The following is a 20,149-nucleotide window of genomic DNA, read 5'->3' as shown; positions in this document are numbered from 1 at the left end:
CAATTTGGTGCAAAATGGGAGTAGCTTTTGTTCACTCTTTATAGAAGCAGTGCTCTAATAGTGCAATTCCTCCAATAACCCTAGCCATGGACACCTAAGGCCATAAACAAATACTTCAAAAAATAAACACGTGCGAACAATCTCCTACGTTCTCCAGCCTCTTAGTTTATTTCTCTTAACTGTTGTGACCATTTATTTATCTTGCCTTAGATCTCAACAATAGAAAGCAATAAGATCATGTGTATGGGTAATATAATTTTTTTATATATTATCATCATATTACTTAGTTGGGAGCAAATCTTTTTTCGCATGTGTCACTTTCAATAATTAGTTAAAAAAATATATATTTAAATTAAAAATTTAATAATTAATTAATTTTTTTATCAATTACGTTAAGTAGGACATGCACTAACAATGTATTCTTATTCATGTGATACTAATTATTGTTTGATAATAAAAATAATATAAATAAAAAATATATATATTAACAATAAAAAATATTACACTAATAATATAAACATATATTTAATTCGAATCTATATTCTGATATGTGCCACTTTGGATCTTGGAATGGGGAATATGAATCACGTGATGTTAAGATATTGAACTCAATAATGGAGGCAGCTATTTAGCAGAGCACCATAGACCTCCGTTTTTAGAATAGGATTTTATTTTATTTTTATTGAAATTAAATTCTGACTATAACAAATTTCAACCGAAGGAAGTCGAAAGTGCGCACAAAAAATGGAGTAAAAAAATCTAAGGATGGGGTTAAGGTTTCGTAAGTAGTTTAAAATTAGCTAGAGTTTAAAAGTAATTTGAGAGCTTATAAGGGAAGGTAACTGAAAACTTATAAGTCAAAAACAAAAAATTAGGAGCTTATAAGATAATTGATATACAAAGCTATTTGGTAAGATTAAATTATAATTTAGTCACTATGTATAAAATAAAATAAATCTCCGACTTATAAGTCACAAGTCACTTCTAAATACTTATCAAATATGGACTCATTTTTTTATCGACAGAAAATAGTTTTATTAGATATGTACTACAATGCAGAAAAACTACAATAGTGAGACAAAGATGATAGAATGAAAAAAAAAATACATGAAGGTGTGTTTAAGAGTGGTGAAAAAGACAATTTTAGAAGACATTCACTGGATTGCAATTTAGCCAGAGTAGGGCATAGTTGATCTACCTTTTTCCAAAGATCCAAAACTAAAATCTCATATTTGTTGCCTCAGCCATATGTTGCACAAACATCTAAGCTAAATTGAAAATAATATTATTATAAGATAGTCAAATAGACCAAATTGTTGCTAATCATTATGACATACACATATTAATGGTGAAATTCTTTCTTGGTTCTCCAGATAACGCAATGCAAAGATCTAACCAATTATATATTAGTTGTCAAACACAAAAGGTAAACCTAGAGGAAGATAAGATGTATTGAGAAAATTATGGTTGACATTACATAGTCTCCATAAGAGTCATTCTCCCTGTTGTCGCACCCAGATTTTCGGCTGTACGACTTTGTTAGAGTCGCCACTACATTTTAAGCCCAATCTTTGAAACTTTTTAATTATTTATAGAAAATAAAAGATTTGTTAATTGCTAAAAAGTCATAAAAAAAGTTTGTTAATTATTAGCTATATTAAAGGGATTTTATCTATTTTTATTATTTATTAAGAAAAAGTTTGTTAATTAGTTGCTAAAGGGGATCATTTTGTTATTAGTTGTTTATTCCATATAAAAAATTATTTATTATTTATTTCTGGTTGGATCTTTAAAAAAAAGATTACACTACAATTGTGTTTTTATTTGCTAAATAATTATTGTTTAGTATTGCAACAATACTATGTATTAATACAAAGAGAAAGAAATAAATATAAAAAATGAAACTTGAGGGAGATATAATACAACATGCCATGAAACAAAGGAGTTGACCTGGATGAGCCACGTGTCATGTCACGGTTGGCTATTATAAGGTAGTGACAGATTTGCACACGTATCAGAGTGATGTTGATTGGATTAGGAGTACATGGTATCTAACCATGCACTCATGAATGTCAAATCCCACACTGCTACGGAAGCGTAGATCCAGTGCGGTGCACTCCACATGGACTGTAGTGTTTGTCACGGCTTCATTGGTGGAACGGAGGGTGCACTATACCTGGGCTAGGCTTGACCGCACCTAATCATTCGCTAGGAGGGGGAGTGTAGGTCCTCTACATCAGCGACCACACAAAGAGGAATGAACATGCCTTGGCGTCACCGTATGATTAGTCGTGGCTGCTAGAACCGTTGACTGGTTGATTACGATGCCACATGGAGCAACGTTATGGGACATAAAAGGAGTTGCACGACCCTAATAATGAAATCAACCTCGCCGAATCGCAACTCTCAAAATTTCTCTCCATCTATACTTTTTTCTAATTTTTGGGACTATTTTTCTTGGAATATTTTCTTTGCAGTTTTTTTGTATCCTTTTTTTGGAATTGCTCTCTTGGATCCTTTGTAGTGACCTAGCCTATATTATTTATAGAAAAATACTACTAAACTAAATCCTAAGATTAATTTAACCACAACATCTTTGATTTCAAATTCAACACACTTTTAGGAGTTTAATCTTTTCTAACAAATTTGTCCACTTGATTTCATTTTTATTTTTATTTTTCTGAAAATAAAATGGAAGGTTCTAAATCATATTACAAGCATATTTTATTTAACTATTTTAATAAATTCAAAAGTAGTTATAAAAAAAGCATAAAAATTGTTTGAATTAATTTTTATTAATTTAATATCTTAATTTCGAAAATATTAAAATAAAATAAAGTCACTTTAGATTTGAATTTTGGTTAACCTAATCACTTAGATGTAGGAACCTTAACACAACATGTTTATTTTTGAGTTTTGATTAACCTAATCACTTAGATTTAGGAACCTTAACAACATTGATTTTAATTTTTCAAAAAAATGTTTTGGGCCTTTTTTGGTCCGGACAAAAATGAGTGTTCACAGATGCCGCTCTTTACTTGTTGCATACATGATAGCAAGGAAACCGAGGTTTGGAAGCTATCATGGTAGGTAACCAATAAAGAAATGAACGCTATTTTGTCGAGGCTCAAGGCCATTGGGAAAGAAACCGATTTTTGACAACGCAGAGCGATGCTCTGCTGATGGACCAAGAATTTGTTGAGGCAGTTCCTACATTGCCAGAAAGAATCAGGGATTTGATGAGGTAACTGTGTTGCCATAATGAACCACAAATTTGTTGAGCAGTTCCTGCGTTTGCCATAATGAATTACAGAATTGTTGAGGCAATTCCTACATTTGTCGTGATGAACAAGGGATTTGTTGAAGCAGTTCTTACATTTGTCTGATGGACCAGGGATTTGTTGAGGTAGTTCCCACATTTGTTGTGATGAACCAAGGATTTGTTGAGGCAGTTCCCGCATTTGCCGTGATGCATCAGGGATTTGTCGAGCCATTTCCCGCATTTGCCATGATGAACCATGGATTTGTTGATGCAATTTTCGCATTTGCCGTGATGAACCAGAGATTTGTTGAGGCAGTTCCCACATTTGCCATGATGAACTGGGGATTTGTTGAGGCAATTCTCACATTTGCCGTGATGAACCAGAGATTTGTTGAGGCAATTCTCGCATTTGCCATGATGAACTAGGGATTTGTTGAGGCAATTCTTACATTTGTCGTGACGAGCCAGGGATTTGTTGAGGCCATTCCCGCATCTGTCATGATGGACCAGAGATTTGTTGAGGCAATTTCCGCATTTCCCGTGATGGACCATGGATCTGTTGAGGCAATTCCCGCATTTTCCGTGATAGACCAGGGATTTGTTGAGGCAATTCCCGCATTTGCAGTGATGGACCAGGGATTTGTTGAGGCAATTCCCGCATTTGTCATGATGAACCATGGATTTCTTGAGGCAGTTCCTGTGTTTGCCATGATGAACTAGAGATTTGTTGAGACAGTTCCCGTGTTTGCCATGATGAACCAGAGATTTGTTGAGGCAGTTCTCGCGCTTGCCATGATGAACCAGGGATTTGTTGAGGCACCCGTGTTGCCATACTGAAGGTTTTTGTGAGGCTAGAAAATTCATTTGCGGAAGGGAATGTTCCGCATTGATTGTTTATGCAGACATGGTGTAGAAATGTATGTTGAGATGTTATGCAATTTCTGGTTTTATTGTGCATGTTTGTTGGAGGGGCAATGCAGAGATGTATGTTTGAATGCATAGTTATATGTGATGCAATGTTTTTTTGTTTGTTTTTTGTGCTTATTGATGAACGATGTAGATAAACATTTTGAATGCATGGTTATATGCAATGCAATATTTTGTTTATGATTATTGGAAGAATAATGTAGCGATATATATTTGAATGCATGGTTATATGCAATGAACGATTATTCAATATTTTGTTTGTTTGCGCTATAATGATTAGTGTATGAATATGAGTATTATATGTTTTGTTTGAATGTAATGGAATGAGGGGTAAGACCCATGCACCAATTCTAAGGTATCACTCATTGTTTATTTCTATATTTGTTGGATAAAACTCATCAACTTCTATAGACTTGACTGAAGCGACCCTTATTGTCTTATGTTGAGTGGCACCATAAATTTTTATATATCAAATTTTGCCCCAGTTTACCTGAAGATGCCTTTCTACTTAAGGTGATTCATAAAATTGTCTGAGTATAATGTTGGTGATAGTGACTAAACCCAATCATATTGCCCTAGTGTAGGTTAGCTGAAGATTTCTTGCCAGAGCTTTGGTTTTCTTGTGATAATAACACTGCCCCAATGTCCTTATTTTGAACTCTTGTCTTCATCCAGGTGGTATTGCTCATAAACTTGCTCCAGTTTGGGTGACTGAATAGTATTAAGTCTTCATTTTGAGGGTGTTCATTTAATTTTTCCTATTTTTTGCTTAGAATACCTTATGTAGGCATCTGTCAGGAATTCTCTCATTTTATTATGACTCTAAGCCCCCTTTTGTAGGTTTTCGACTTAGAACCTCTCTCATTTTCCTAGGTTGCCGACGTGGGTTTTCAACCTAGCACTTTTTTTTGCTATTTTTTCATTGATTTTTTTGTGAACACCCTTATATGTGATGACTTTACTTGGTATGAAGTACATGAAGACTTCTTTGAGCCAACGCGGAAGTTGTTCTTGATGGTGATAACTTAAGATTACCCTCTTTCTTATTTGAGGGATTTTGGCTTTTTGTGATCGAATCAACTTATTGAATCATAAAATGTCACTTCACAATTTCCCTAGTTTTAAGCTTTTTATAAACGTTTACAAGAAAATGAGATCAACTCCAAAAATTGCCACAGTTTGGGCTTCTTGTGACCTTCCACTGCCCTAGTGTTAGATCATTCGAGTCATTCTTCTATTCAAATTGATTTGGTAAACTTGGACTGTGAGGCTTTAGACCATGAATCATCTTAAAACCTGCCCCAGTTTGAGAGCCTCCAATTTTCCTTTGCCTTTATTCCTCTTTATTTCATGCATAACATTTTTTATTAAACAATGATTATGCAAATTTTGATGAGTGTTTGGGCTATGAGTGGTAGTGATGATAAAATTTAATTTGGGTTTGGCTTGGGTAGATATGGTGGTGGTGATAATGATAGAATTCAATTTGGAATTGGCTAATAGTAGATGTGGTGGTGACTATGATAGAATTGAATTTGTGTTTTAGCTCATGAGGGATGGTGAAGTTATGATAATAGTGAGAAAATAAATTTTAACTTATGCATTAAAGATGAGATATTTTTATCAAAATTTTATGAGATTAGTGGAGTCATCATTTTTTCTTCATGATTTGCATCTTAGGCAAATAAGTCTTCGACAAGGTCTTTTTAAGCTTGTATTGTGGCTTGACTAAGGGTTTTCAAGAAACGGATATAAGGCTTAAAACATGTGTTTCACATACCCACCTTCCACCTTTCTTCTTTATCCTATTTTCAATAGTTTTCTAGCATGACAATCAACTACTCAGAGAGTTTTTTAGGTTTTGATAAGGATGACATAAGATTAAGGCGGTAATTTTTTCATAAATGGTTCCTTTTGTGGTTATTCATTGTGCACTTTAATTTACCCTAAATTTTGTCTGAGATATTAATTGGGGATTCTCAGCGGGCTCTTTTTTCACTTTAAGGAAGAATTGTTCTTTGTATTCTCTTATCATTTGGGCACATGAATCGTAAAAAAAATACATTCTTTCTTTAATAGTTGAATGTCAAGGGAAACGATTGGAAAACTACCCTCCTCGGGTTATTGACATATTGAGAATTATTACAAAATTATCTCCTTTCATGATATCTGAACTCAAATGGGGTGACTAGGGATATCTCCATGGTGTTTAGGAATTATAAAAATGCCTTGTGTCATTAGAAAAATTTGCTTGAAGATGTACATCATTTTTTTTGTTCTTATATTTACATCATTCTCCATTTTATTTTTTTTGAATCAAATATCTCATATGAATGCATGAATTAATTTTATTTGGGTTTATTTGGTTATGTGTTCTTTGGACAATGTAGTGAGTGTGGTTAGTATGGTGAGGTATAAGATAGTGAATTTTTCATGATCAATGCATTAGTATATATTTATTAAAAAGATATCCATTTGAAAGTAAATCTCCATTCATGAAAAATGAAACCTGGGTAATTGTGAGATGGATTTGGCCTTGACTGCGATCCTCAAATGAGAATTTTTCAAATTGGTCTCCAACTTTAGCTGAGGTTGAAGACAATGTACTAATTGAGAGTTCTCTATCTTTTTGAATGCCTTTAGTTTCAATATTGGTTGCTCTCAGTCGAGTCTAACAGTATTGTTCTTAAAACCAATCTTCAATTGATGAGTGTCTTTAGCAATGAGATCATGAAATGAACGCAGAAAAATGATTTCTTATTGACGCATGATATGCATGAAGTGAACCTTCTTTTCATGTTACATGTATTGGAATGCATGGAATACAAGTATAATAGCTTTGAGCTCATACTACCTTAAAATGCATGACGTGCATAGGATGATGCATTTGATTTATTTGGGATGTATGAATGATGTGAGAATGCAAATTCGCATGTAGCACATGTGATGCAACTATGGAATGCATTTAATTTTCTTTTTTTTAGTGCATGAGACTCTTAGAAAATGCAATTTATGATATTTATGATATATATGACTTTAAATGTATGAAGACTATGTGGAAATGTATGAAACATTTTTTCTTTTATGATGAGATGAGAAGGTTTGTGATAATGAATGGAATGAAATTAAAATGTATGATATGGTAATGCGTGAAATAGAATATTTTGAATGATTTTTATTAATGGATGTATGCATAAGTGAGTGTATGTTTGAGTAACGTGTTTATTTTTTAAATTGCATGCATACATGAGCGAATGAATGCTTAATAATTTTTTATGCATGAATCAATGCCTAAGTCAATGAATGATTACTTTTCTTTTTAAATACATGAATTAATTTTTTCTGAATACATGAATGATTTTTTAGAACACATGAATTAATGATTAAATAAGTAGAAGAGTGTATGAATAATGTATACATGGATGAATGAACAAATGCATAAGTCACGTAATGAAGATATTTTCTTTTAATGTGATGAACGAATGAATAAGTCAATCGATTTTTTTATTTTCGAATGTATGATTGAATGAATAAATTTTTTTTTCGATTGCATGAATGAATGATTGTGTGAATAATGTACTATTTTTAATGAATATATGAAGGCATAAGTCAATGTGTATTTAAATCAATGATGTAAAAACTGTACCATACCGGCCGATACAACCGGAGAACCGGCGAACTGGACCCCTAACCGGTACGGTACAGATGTTGAATTGCCAAGTATCAAAACCGGGCAAAACCGGTCAAAAACCAGTCAAAACCGGTGAACCGGTCGGTATTTGACTAAACCGGCCGGTTAATACATATTTTTTTTAAAAAAAAACTTAAAAACCCATTACAAGGTAACTCATCTTTCCAACCCTTCTTCAAAACTTCAAGGCACATGCTTTCAAGGCATACTTAGATTACACATTTTGATTCATAACATTCGTGTATAATCTCAGTGACATTTGTGTAATCTTGGAGTGTTGTCTAAAGATAGGATTTGGTGCAAAAATATAATCTCGATATGAGACACCTTTGACTCTTGGTGTTAAACATTAAAACTCCAAATTTATTTGTTTTGTAGTGTGCGTTGTGAACTTGTGTCATTTATTTATATTTTGCGGTTGTTAAGTGATACTTTTGGATTGATATATGTTTTGTAATTTAGACTTTGAATTTGTTAAAGACTTAATGTTTTTTGTTTATATGAATTTTGAGTAGATTATGAATATGGATTATGAATTTGAGTATCTACCTATTTGAAATTTGTTTGTTATATGTTTATATATATATTTATATATATAAATGTAAATATAAGCAGGTATGTTCGATTTAACCTGCATGCGGTTTAATTACTAAACCACCGGTTGAACCACTGTATCACTATATCAGTACCTTGACCGGTTTGATAAGCGATACAATTTTAACAACACTGGTTTAAATGATGTATTCTTCTTTTTTTATTTTGAATGTATGAATGAGTAATAGAATAAATCAGCGAATGAATAAATCTTTGAGTTATATGTATTATTTTACATGAATGAATGTATGATTTTTTGATGCATGAGTGAATGAATGAATATCTGGATAAGTAATAGAATGTATGAATGATGTATTTTTTAATTTTTAAAAATATATATATATGGATAGCTTTTTAAAAGAATGTATGAGTTATGTATGCATGCATGAATGAATTATTGTGAATGATAGTTTTTTTTTTGAGTTAGCATATGCATGGATTGAATGAATTTTTTTGAATGATATATTTTTTAATGTATGTATTTATGATAAATGAATTCATAAATGCATAAATAGTGAATGAGATTTTCATATATCTATGTATGTGTATATATATATATATATATATATATATATATATAAGTCAATCAATACAAAATTTCTTTTTAAATACATGAAGGAATGCATTATCAATCAATGGAGATTTTTATTTTTTTGAATGCATAAATGAATGGATAAGTATTTGAAGATGTGCTTTATATGTTTATGCATTCATGAATGAATTTTTTGAATGATATGTTTTTATTAATGCATATTGAATGAAATGTCTAAAAATACAAAATGCGTGCCCCTTAGGGTAATGGACCCTATCTTGGGGTTGGTTTAGCTATCATTAAGATTAACATGTATCTATTTATATTTTTTGAAATTGTTTTCTATCGTTTAGGCTAACTTGGGGTAAAGGTGAGTTATAATGTTTTATTATTTTTGGGGACAAAAGCCCCAAATGTTGTGATATAATGTAACATGATACATTTTTCAAGTTTTCCCAATAGGTATACCTACAAAGTTTTTTTGATTATTTAAGGAACAACATCCTAAGGTAGAGTTCTAAGGTACAGTAGACGTCATAGAAAGCTCTAGACTCCCTATAATGTGCTCATATTGTATCTCTCTCAAAGGAGAAACTCAAGTATTATGGGGTTAGAAACAAGAGCCCAGCTCTAGCGGCTAACTCATAATATTTGGTAATAATATGAGTCATTCACATCACCAATACTTAGAAACGGCAAATGCCATGACCAGTGAGGCTAATATCCCTACTATCCAAAATGTATCACTAATACCTGGGTGTAGGGTATATGTGTGTGCCAAAACTAGTGTACATGGAATATAATCACAATTACAAAATTTATCGTACATTATATTCAAAACACAGTTAATAGCAATAAATAACTACAAATTGTTTTATTGTTAGAAAATAAAAATTAAGTAACCAGATAAATAATTAGTCATACATTTTAAAAATTATGGGTCAGACTCTCTCCAAAAATCCTCAGCAGAGTCGTCAGCTGTCGCGCCCATATTTTCGGCTACACAACTTTATTAGAGTCGCCATTACATTTTACAGTTAAAAATGAAGAAAAATATTTTAAACCCAATTATATTGGGCTTTAGATTTTTGATATCTAGGTTCGAGAGTCGATTACAAGGTATGGAAGGGTATTAGCACCCAACCCGCCCACCTTACGCGGTACCCTTCATTAAATTATATGACTTTATTATATTTTTATATTTATTTGGTGATTTAATTATTTATTTGAAAGAAAAGTTTTATTTATTTTTTATTGTCTGATAAAATGAACTTTGGTCCTACGTATCCCAATTTAGATAACGAATCAAGGCTTACATAGTTCTATTAGTCAAAAAACGTTTGTTGGTTAGGTATTTTAATTAAGGGCATAAACGGTGTAGCATGACTATCCAAAGGATGAGTTGAGAAGAAAGAAGTCCCCATGACGACTGTCTTTCCATCCTTTATGTGATTGACAAATTTTATCAATGAAAATATTTATTTTTGAGTATTTATGAAAAGTGTTTTAATTAATTGTTAATTTAATTGAAAATAACATCTCCTATTGATTTTAGGAATTAATCAAGTGAAAAGAAGCGGCATAGCGCAACCTTTCAAAGATGAGTTGAGAAGAAAGAAGCATCCAATACGACTTTCTCTTCTTTTTATAATGGGCATACTCTAATTACTTTTATCATTGAAACTTTTTTAATTATATACAAAAAATAAAAGATTTGTTAATTGCTAAAAAGTTATAAAAAAGTTTATTAATTATTAGCTATATTAAAGGGATTTTACCTCTTTTTGTTATTTATTAAGAAATTTTTTGTTAATAAGTTATTAAAGGGGATCATTTTGTTATTACTTGTTTATTCCATATAAAAAAATTATTTATTATTTATTTATGTGGTTGGACCTATAAAAAAAGATTACAGTACAATTGTGTTTTGATTTGCTAAGTCATTATTGTTTAATAGTGCAACAATACTATATATTAATACAAAGAGAAATAAATAAATATAAAAAATGAAATTTGAAGGAGATATGATACAATGTGCCATGGAACAAAGGAGTTGGCCTGGATGAGCCATGTGTCACGTCATGGTTCGCTATGTATAAGGTAGTGCCAGATTTGCACACGTGTCATGATGGTGTTGATTGGATTAGGGGTACACGATATGTAACCATGCACTCACGAATATCAAATCACACACTGCTACGGAGGTGCGAATCCGGTGCGGCGTGCTGCACGTGGACTGTAGTGAGTGTCATGGCTTCATTGGTGGAACGGAGGGTGCACTATACCTGGGCTAGGCTTGACCGCACCTAATCACTCGCTGTGAGGGGGAGTGTAGGTCCTCTACATCAGCGACCATGCAAGGAGGAATTAACATGCCTTGGTGTCGCGGTATGATTGGTTGTGGCTGCTGGAATCGTTGACCGGTTGATTACGACCCTAATAATGAAATCTACCTTGCCGAATTGCAACTCTCAAAATTTCTCTTCCTTTCTAATTTTTTTCTATTTTTTGGGACTATTTTTCTTTGAATATTTTCTTTGTAGTTTTTTTCTGTATCCTTTTGTTGGAATTGCTCTCTTGGATCCTTTTTAGTGACTTAGGCTATACTATTTATAGCAAAATACTACTAAACTAAATCCTAAGATTAAGTTAACAACTTCATCATTAATTTCAAATTCAACACACTTTTAGGAGTTTAATCTTATCTCACAAATTTGTCTAATTGACTTTATTTTTATTTTAATTTTTCTGAAAATAAAATGGAAGGTTCTAAACCATATTACAAGCATATTTTATTTAACTATTTTTATAGAATATTTGGAGAGTGACTCTCGTGAAAATTTGACCGACAAATAAATCAAGATTGCAATATAAAAATATGCAAATCAAATTAGAAAATTTCATATAATCTAATTTTGTTGTACAAATATTTGGAGATTTGGAATCTAAGTAAATTAAGGTTGCAATCTAAGAATAAGCAAATCAAATCAGATCAAACAAATTTGATATCAATTTGATTATGTTGTATTTTTAACACAAATCTGGTTTATTTTGCTTAACCTCTCTAACCAATTAATGTGAGATATTCTCCTCATTAAGCACATGTGGTAATACTAGTCTATAAATAGAGTGTCTTATTCACCAAAGAGAAGGAGGGGTGCACACAAAAGAAATTCAAAAAGTATTCATCCTATCCACAACAACCTCAAAATCTCCTATACACAATAACCCAAAAAAACCATTCAACAAAATCCATTCAAATTCCCAACAATTCCAAAAAACACCAAAAAGCATTCCAGAAAATATCAACAACAAAAATCTTTACTTTTCATTTCTCATTCCTGCAAAATTAGGCAAATCACCTTCCCTTTTAGTGTTCTTGGCTTTTTGTGAGAGTAACTAGTAGAGAGATTTTTTAGCCAAATTACATAAATATTATGTTTTTTATGCATTAGTGTCGTTAATGTATACACCAGTGTCGTTAATATGCAGTAGAAACAATTACTCCATTGCTTCAATATTATTCTATTGTATCATCTCCATTCCGCGTGTGGCAGTCAACTCAATCATAAATTTTCCATGCTCATGCAGTCCCAGGTACACAAATGCACTTCTCTATATTTAGTCAATTACATTTGAATATGGGTGGTTTTGATTGGATATCGTTTTCAACAATATGGATTTTGTCTGGTTTTTTTTTATATAATAATAATGACATTAATAATGTTCAATAACATGGTGATGATAATACAACACTATCAATAAGTGTTAATATTTATTTTAGGTGTATATCCATTTTAAGTAGCTATGTTTTTTTTATCTTAATAGCGACATATATTGAGGCAGTGTTATTAATATTGTACGAGTCATCAAACTGGTTAGAGTATTGATATAGTGGTTTAACTAGTGGTTCACTAATTATACCGTATACCGGGAAAATTAAAGATACATATATAATATATTAACATTAATGTTGAAAAATCAATAAAAAACCAATAATTTTTTTATTTTCATTAAAAAATAATTTTAAATAAAAAACGATGAGTATGATCAGTACGGTTCAATTGAAAACTGGCTAGTATCACCAGTCTTGACAGGTATGATTACATGACCTATATAATTATTATACCATATAGGTATATGAATCGATTCACCAGTTTACTAGTTGAACCGGCCAGCACGAGCCGATTTTTAATGAATTAATTTTAGAAATTAATCAGTAATGTTTTGGGGCTAAACCTTAGTTTAGTTTTAGTCTTTTATTATAATATTTTTGCTTTCCTTATTTTTTTCAATATTTTTGGAGAATAAAAGTTTCCGAGACGATTTCAAGTCATTTTATCGAGTTTTTGCCCAGTTTTTGAGTTCCATAATTCAGAATCGAATTCCGATTTCGCCGTTGGCTTCGAAATATTATGTATAGTCAAAATAGAGATCAAGTTTGTCCGTAACTCATCTCTAGGTATTTTTCACCTCTAAATTCAAGTTTTGATGTTTTAGACAAAAAACCTAAATCGGTAGATCGTATATTTCCGGAAAAAGTTACCCAGTAATACTCGGGAAAGAGTTCAATTGCGAAATCACATCGCATCAATCTAGTCGGAGTATTAATCACATCATGGGTCAATGACTTGTCAAACAAGCAAAGTGAAAGCTTCCATAATCCCCTAAATCACTCACCAAATCTCCTCACTCTACTACCATTAGACACATCACTTAAGCTAGTCTAAAGCTAGATTACTTCTCATTAATTTTTAGATTTGAGAGAGGGTGAGGCTCTCCTATAAATACCTCATCCCATCCTCTCATTTTTACATTAATTCTCCTAAAGAAAGTTAAGGTATTCTTTCTCTTTTTCTCTTCTCCATTTTTCTCCACATACACCATGAGAACTCTTAGTATGTTATTCATGGAGTTGAGTTTATGTTTGTTTTCTTTAAATATTTTGTAAGTCATGACTAAAGGGGATGATAATGAAATCATATGAACCTTTGTGTAGGTTTTAACTTGTAAAACTTAAAATTTTCTTCCTTGTTCTTAAATGGAAAAAATATATCTTTGGACAATGTTAGATGAGTTTACTTTCTATAAAAATATTGGAAATTATTGTTAGTATTTGAATATGTTTAAAGGTGTGATTTGAACATCAAATGAATCTTTATTGTGTTTAAGAAAAGTTTATGTCTATTCTTGAAAGTTCAAAATGTTTATAAGTTTTTGTTGAAAATATTTCATTTTTAAAAGGTATTATGTGTAAAAGGTTGTTTAGCATATTTTATTCTTTGATTTCCAAGTTAAATTAATGATTTGGGATAAAAGATGATTTATTAAAGTCTTGACTTCATAAACTTCAAGTGTTATGAAGTTTTGGATATTAAAGTAGTAAAAGTGTTAACTTATGATTTATAGTTCATGACTATGAAATCAACACTTATTAACCCTTGAGGTTATCCTAAAATTTGGAGAGGTGTTGAGATGATCATGAAATTAGTTGTGTTTTCTTTAGTAGCATGCTTTAAATGAGGAGATTGACATAAAAAGTCTTGACTTTATAAACCTAAAGTGTTATGAAGTCTTAGATAGAAAAATGATTTAAAAGTGTTGATCTTGGTTAATTTAGCTTACTTTAAAGTGGTAAGATTGACTTAAAAAGTCTTGATTTGAAAGTATTGATTATGTTTAAGTTGACTTACTTTAAAATGGTAAGTCTAGCTTAATAATCTTACTTAAAAAGGTTAATCTTAATAAAAAAAATTACTTGCAAAAGATAAGTTTTATGAATAGTTATCATTACCAGAAAAATGTAATGAAGTGGAAATAAATGTCTAGAAAAATTTTGTCTAAGGAAAGACTTAGTATTTAAATAGTGTGTCTTTACGACCCACATCTCTTTCCTAGGAACTAACCTGGTGTATATCCATAGATTATGACATAATTCCATTATAAGTTTTGTTAAAACTTTACTTTAGAAAGTATCGTTGTGTTTGTCGCGCCCCGATTTTTGGTTACGCGACCTCTTAGAGTCGCCACTACATTTTATGGTTAAAAATGTAGAAAATTCTTTAAAGCCTAATCCCATTGGGCTTTTGGATAGTTATATCCAGGTTCGGGAGTCGATTACAGATCGAGGAAGGTATTAGCACCTCGTCCGCCCGTAATTCAACGGTACCCTTGCCAATTGTATGATTTAAATACCCTTGAATAATTTAAATTTAAATTTGTGTACAACAAAATATTTATTTACTTTTTATTTTTAAAAGTCTGACAATATTACTTGCTCCTACGTATTCCTATACATTTTAGGAAATCAAGACGTACGTAGTTCTACTTTTAAAATGGTTTGTTGGTAAAAATAATTAACTCCTTAAAAAAGGTGAAGCAGCAGAAACTAATGTCCGCACCGCATCCCATTTTAAAAAAGGTTTGAAAATAATTATAATATTTTTTTAGGCTTTTCATTATTAATTTAAGCATTAAAATAATTTTTAGTTTTTTATTTTTAATTTATGAATTAATCAAATGAAAAGAAGCGTCGTAACGCGACTGTTCAAGGATAATATGAGGACAAGAAGTGTAAACACGACCTGCCTCCACCCTTTGATTAATCCCAAAAAAAGTTAAATTTTGTTGTAAATAATGTTATGTGAAATCATTTCAAATTACACCACTCTAATTAAAAATAATTTTTAAATTGAACCATATTTTGAAGTTGTACAAATAACAATTTTTATTTAATTACAGCAAGAAACAAAATTTAATTAGCTCCTAAAAATAAGCATAGAAAAAAAAACATTTGATTAGTAGCTACATTCAAGTGATTTTTATCACTTTTTGTTATTATTATTATCTATAAATAAAGTTAATTTTATTAAAAAAAGAATATTTATTATTTATCTTCCAAAAATATTTAATGTTTTTTATTTACTGTTTTTAAAAATATTAAATTAAATGTGGCAACTAGCAAAAATTAAATAGATTATGGAAGAATATAAAATATACCCAGGGAGAGTTTTAATCCTGTGTGACCAAAAAAAGATATAAGATGGTTGACGTGTCGCTCAAGGATTGGCTGGAAAATATGCTGCAAAGATCAACGCCACGTGTCTGTCTCTGGCTGGTTGGGACTGAAGGTGCACCACGTCTGCAGTGCACACGCATGCACTAGAGCGGAGCTGTGGAGATGCTCATCTAGTATAAACAACTCCGCAAATAGAGACTACACTCGCCTACGTGTCACTGTTTGGATTGGCCATGGAAGAGGATGCATGGAATGAATGGTGTGCCTGACTGTAGCGAATCTGGACCCGTGGCTTGAGACTTGTTCTGGTGTACGCACGTCTATTGGCAACAGTATGCACCCTCCTGCGTGTCACGTTACTATTGGCAGGACGTTGTAAAGGTTACCTCAGGTGCCAAGTGTTGCTCTATGGTTGATCAGAAATGCAATTCCACGGTGCAAGCAATAAGGTCTCCTGCACTGAATCATTTTCACTATAGCAGTTTTTTTTCTCTCTTGTTCTCTCTATGTAGTGTTTTTTTTTCAGAAAAAGGAAGAAGAACCCTAACCTCATTATAATACTATATTTATATACAAAATTTAACCTAATCTAATCCTAAAAAAAATGCTAAACTGATTTGTTTCATCAAACCACCCACTCCCCTTTTTTGGGATATCAAAACCCATTACTAAGTCAGATTTGATTTGGTAAAATTTTAATTACTTTTTTTTATTTTTATTAAAATATTGCTTTTAAAATGATTTATATATTTTTATATATCCGAATTAAATAATAAAATATAATAAAAATATATTTGAATAAGTTTTAATTATTTCAAATTATATTTTCGAAAAATAAAAATAAAAATAAAAATATTAATATTCTATAGTTTATTAAAATTCAAATGGGGATATTTGGCATATTAGTTATTTATTTTATTAAATTCGAAATAAATCATTAAAATTAATAACAATAGTTTTAACTATTTATTATTTATTTCAAATTTAAATTTCAAAAATAATAATTAAATTATTTATTAACTATTTTTCTGCTTCTTATTTTTAGATAAAATTGTATGGGTTTCTAGCAGCCCAATTCCACTTGGATTCTTTTGTATTTTGAGTTTGATTAAATTTCTTTTGAGAAAAAAGAAGCACATTTATTTTTTTGGGCTTTTTGTGAGTCGGATAAAAATGGGTATTCACAGCTGCCCCTCTTTACTGGTTGGTTATCTGATAGCAATCAAACCAAAGTTTGAGGGATACCATGATAAATGACTAGTAAAGAAATGAATGCTAATTTTGTTCAGGCTGAGAAGAAGCCCAACTTGCTAAATCTCAGTGCTCGAAAATATCAAACTTTCTTCTATGAGTTGAACTATCTTCAATATGGTCTGAGTTTTATGGATGTCAACCAAAGACGCATGTCGGTGTACTGCTAGAATTTGGAGTCAAAGTAGTGAAACCAAAGACACAAGTTGGTGTACTGCCAAAATTTGGAGACGATGGGTTAAGGACCAAGAACGCATGTCGGTGTACTGCCGGAACTTTGGATAAAAAGAGTGAAACCAAAGACGCAGGTCGGTGTGCTTCCGGAACTTGGATGACACTAGGAAGTAAGACCAAGAACGCAGGTCGGTGTACTTCCAGAACTTGGAATGAAAATGGTGAATCCAAAGACGCAGGTCGGTGTACTGCCGGAATTTGGGATGAAAAGATTGAAACCAAAGACGCAGGTTGGTGTGCTGTCATAACTTGGATGACACTAGGAAATAAGACCAAGAACGCAAGTCGGTATACTGCCAGAACTTGGAATGAAAAGGGTGAACCCAAAGATGCAGGTCGGTGTACTGCCGAAATTTGGATGACACTAGGAAATAAGACCAAGAACGCAGGTCGGTGTACTGCCGGAACTTGGAATGAAAAGGGTGAACCCAAAGATGCAGGTTGGTATACTGTCAGAATTTGGGAGGAAAATGTGTATGACATGTTTTTTGTTTCATATTTGTATGAATGCAAATGACTATTATTGATGTATGCTATGAGATGCTCATGTTTGGTAATTCTATAATTGCTTTCATATCATATTGAGTTGTAATTGGTATTCATCCGTATTGTTCCGTCGCATCCTTAACATTTGGTTGTAGATTGTTGTTTGCAAAGAACGATTTTGCTTGTTCATTCTGGAAGATGACAATCAACTTTGTCTTTCAGATGTAAAGTGTTTTCTCTTTTCGAATATTACTCAACTCGACATGCTTAAAATTCTTAAGATAGTACAAGTTTAATGAAAACAAACCATGCAAATAAAATATTTTAACTCATATACGATTAAAGAAATATGACCGTGTTTGGTCTTTTGTGTTATAGGTGAAGTGATGGGAATAGGTTTTAAATAACGAAACATGTTATACTATCACTTATACAATCATTGACTATCCAAAAAAATTGCCCCATTATTAACTTAACTTTTTGGTCTTCCACAAGTTTCGCCTCAATATTGACTTACTGCCTTATGTTCTTAAGAGACCTTCCATTTTTCTTTTTCTTTTGTCCCTTCACATCATGCATAGATTTTTTTAATAAAAATTACTTTGAATTTGTTTTGGAGTCAGTTATTTGGTACCCTTGGTGTATATCTCAAACAGTTCGGGTCTCAACAAGGACTTTTTTTGGGCTTGTAACATGGTCTGGTTAGGTGTTTACAAGAAAGAAAAGGATATAAGGCTCAAATGATGTGTTTCGCACCCCAACTTTCTCCATATTCTCCATAATCCTATTTCCCAATGTTATTAAAACCGGACCAGTCATCAAACCGGTGAGGGTACTGGTTTAGTGGTTTAGTGGTTCAACCAGTGGTTCAGTAATTAAACCGCATGGGATTAAACCGGTTAAACCATACATACATGCTTATATATATATGTGTGTGTGTGTGTGTAAAGTGTAAACCTGTAACAAAAATTATTTAATATGTAGATACTCAAATTTATAATCCATATTTATAGTCAAAGTAAGAATTCTCATAAACAAACAACTTTAATAAATCCAAAGTCTAAATTACAAATACAAATAGTAATTCACAAGTACTAGTCTTACTTAACAAATTCGAAACATATGACGCAAGTTCATAACTCAGTCTACAAAACATATTATATATTTAAAACTTTAACACCAAGGAGTCAAAGTTGTTTCATATTGAGGTTCCATTTCTTCACCATTTAAGTCCAAAGCTTGACTAACGTTGTCTTCAACTAGGTTCGCATTCTCCACAGGATTGAGTTGTGCATCATCATCATCTTCTAAATTTAATTGATCTACAACAATATCATTTTTTCATACATCAATTTTCATACAAGTTAACAATAAAATAAATTAGTTATTAGAACCAAAACTGACAATGCAATAAAAAACATACCAATGTCATCAGATGAGGGTTGAATAGAAATATTTGCAAGATCATTTCGTAAGGCCTCAATCTCTTCATAAGTTAGGAATGGTGGTGACTCCTCCAATATAAAATGAGAATGATCATCAAATGTTTCTAAATTAATTGGGTCATAATTTTGATATCTCAAGTGATTCCTGCATTTATTGATTTAGTTATATATACATACATAGATAGATAGATGTAAAGAAAGACATTTGAGTTCATATATATATATTTTGGTTAATACCTTTGTTGTAGCCTCAAGTTGTAGCGAACAAAGACAAGATCATTCAGTTTTTGATGCTCCAACCTATTTCTTTTATTTGTATGAATGTGTTCAAACACACTCCAATTCCGTTCACATCCAGAAGCACTACATGTTTGACTTAGAACTCGAACTGCCAGTTTTTGCAAATTTGGTGCACGACGTCCATAAGTTTCCCACCATTGATCTGCATTGCATGTAATCTAAATTTACTTAACCATAATGAAAGGAAATAATAAAAATTAAATAAAATTATCAACTATGAGAGACTAATTATACCTCACATTACTTTACTTCGTTCACGTATTGCAGCTGGCCTTCCAAAATCTAACTCATCATTTTTGTATATTCTTATCTCACTTGTTAGCTTATCTAGTAAATCAGGATCACCATAAGCATACTTCTCAATCACATCCAAAAGGCNTAATTTAAATTTACTTAACCATAATGAAAG

General features: G+C 31.6%; 1 long non-coding RNA gene across 1 annotated transcript; it reads left to right on the top strand.

The window, feature by feature from the left end:
- LOC109330755 lies at positions 4,916-19,568 on the top strand. The gene is made up of 3 exons (XR_002105707.1): positions 4,916-4,929; positions 8,773-8,775; positions 19,436-19,568. It is a non-coding gene; the product is annotated as an uncharacterized LOC109330755 (long non-coding RNA).

This window comes from Lupinus angustifolius, chromosome LG17 (genome assembly GCF_001865875.1).
Source record: "Lupinus angustifolius cultivar Tanjil chromosome LG17, LupAngTanjil_v1.0, whole genome shotgun sequence".
NCBI classification, from domain to species: domain Eukaryota; kingdom Viridiplantae; phylum Streptophyta; class Magnoliopsida; order Fabales; family Fabaceae; genus Lupinus; species Lupinus angustifolius.
The sequence above is the reverse complement of the archived record's forward strand: the minus strand, read 5'-3'. Positions and strand labels throughout refer to the sequence as shown.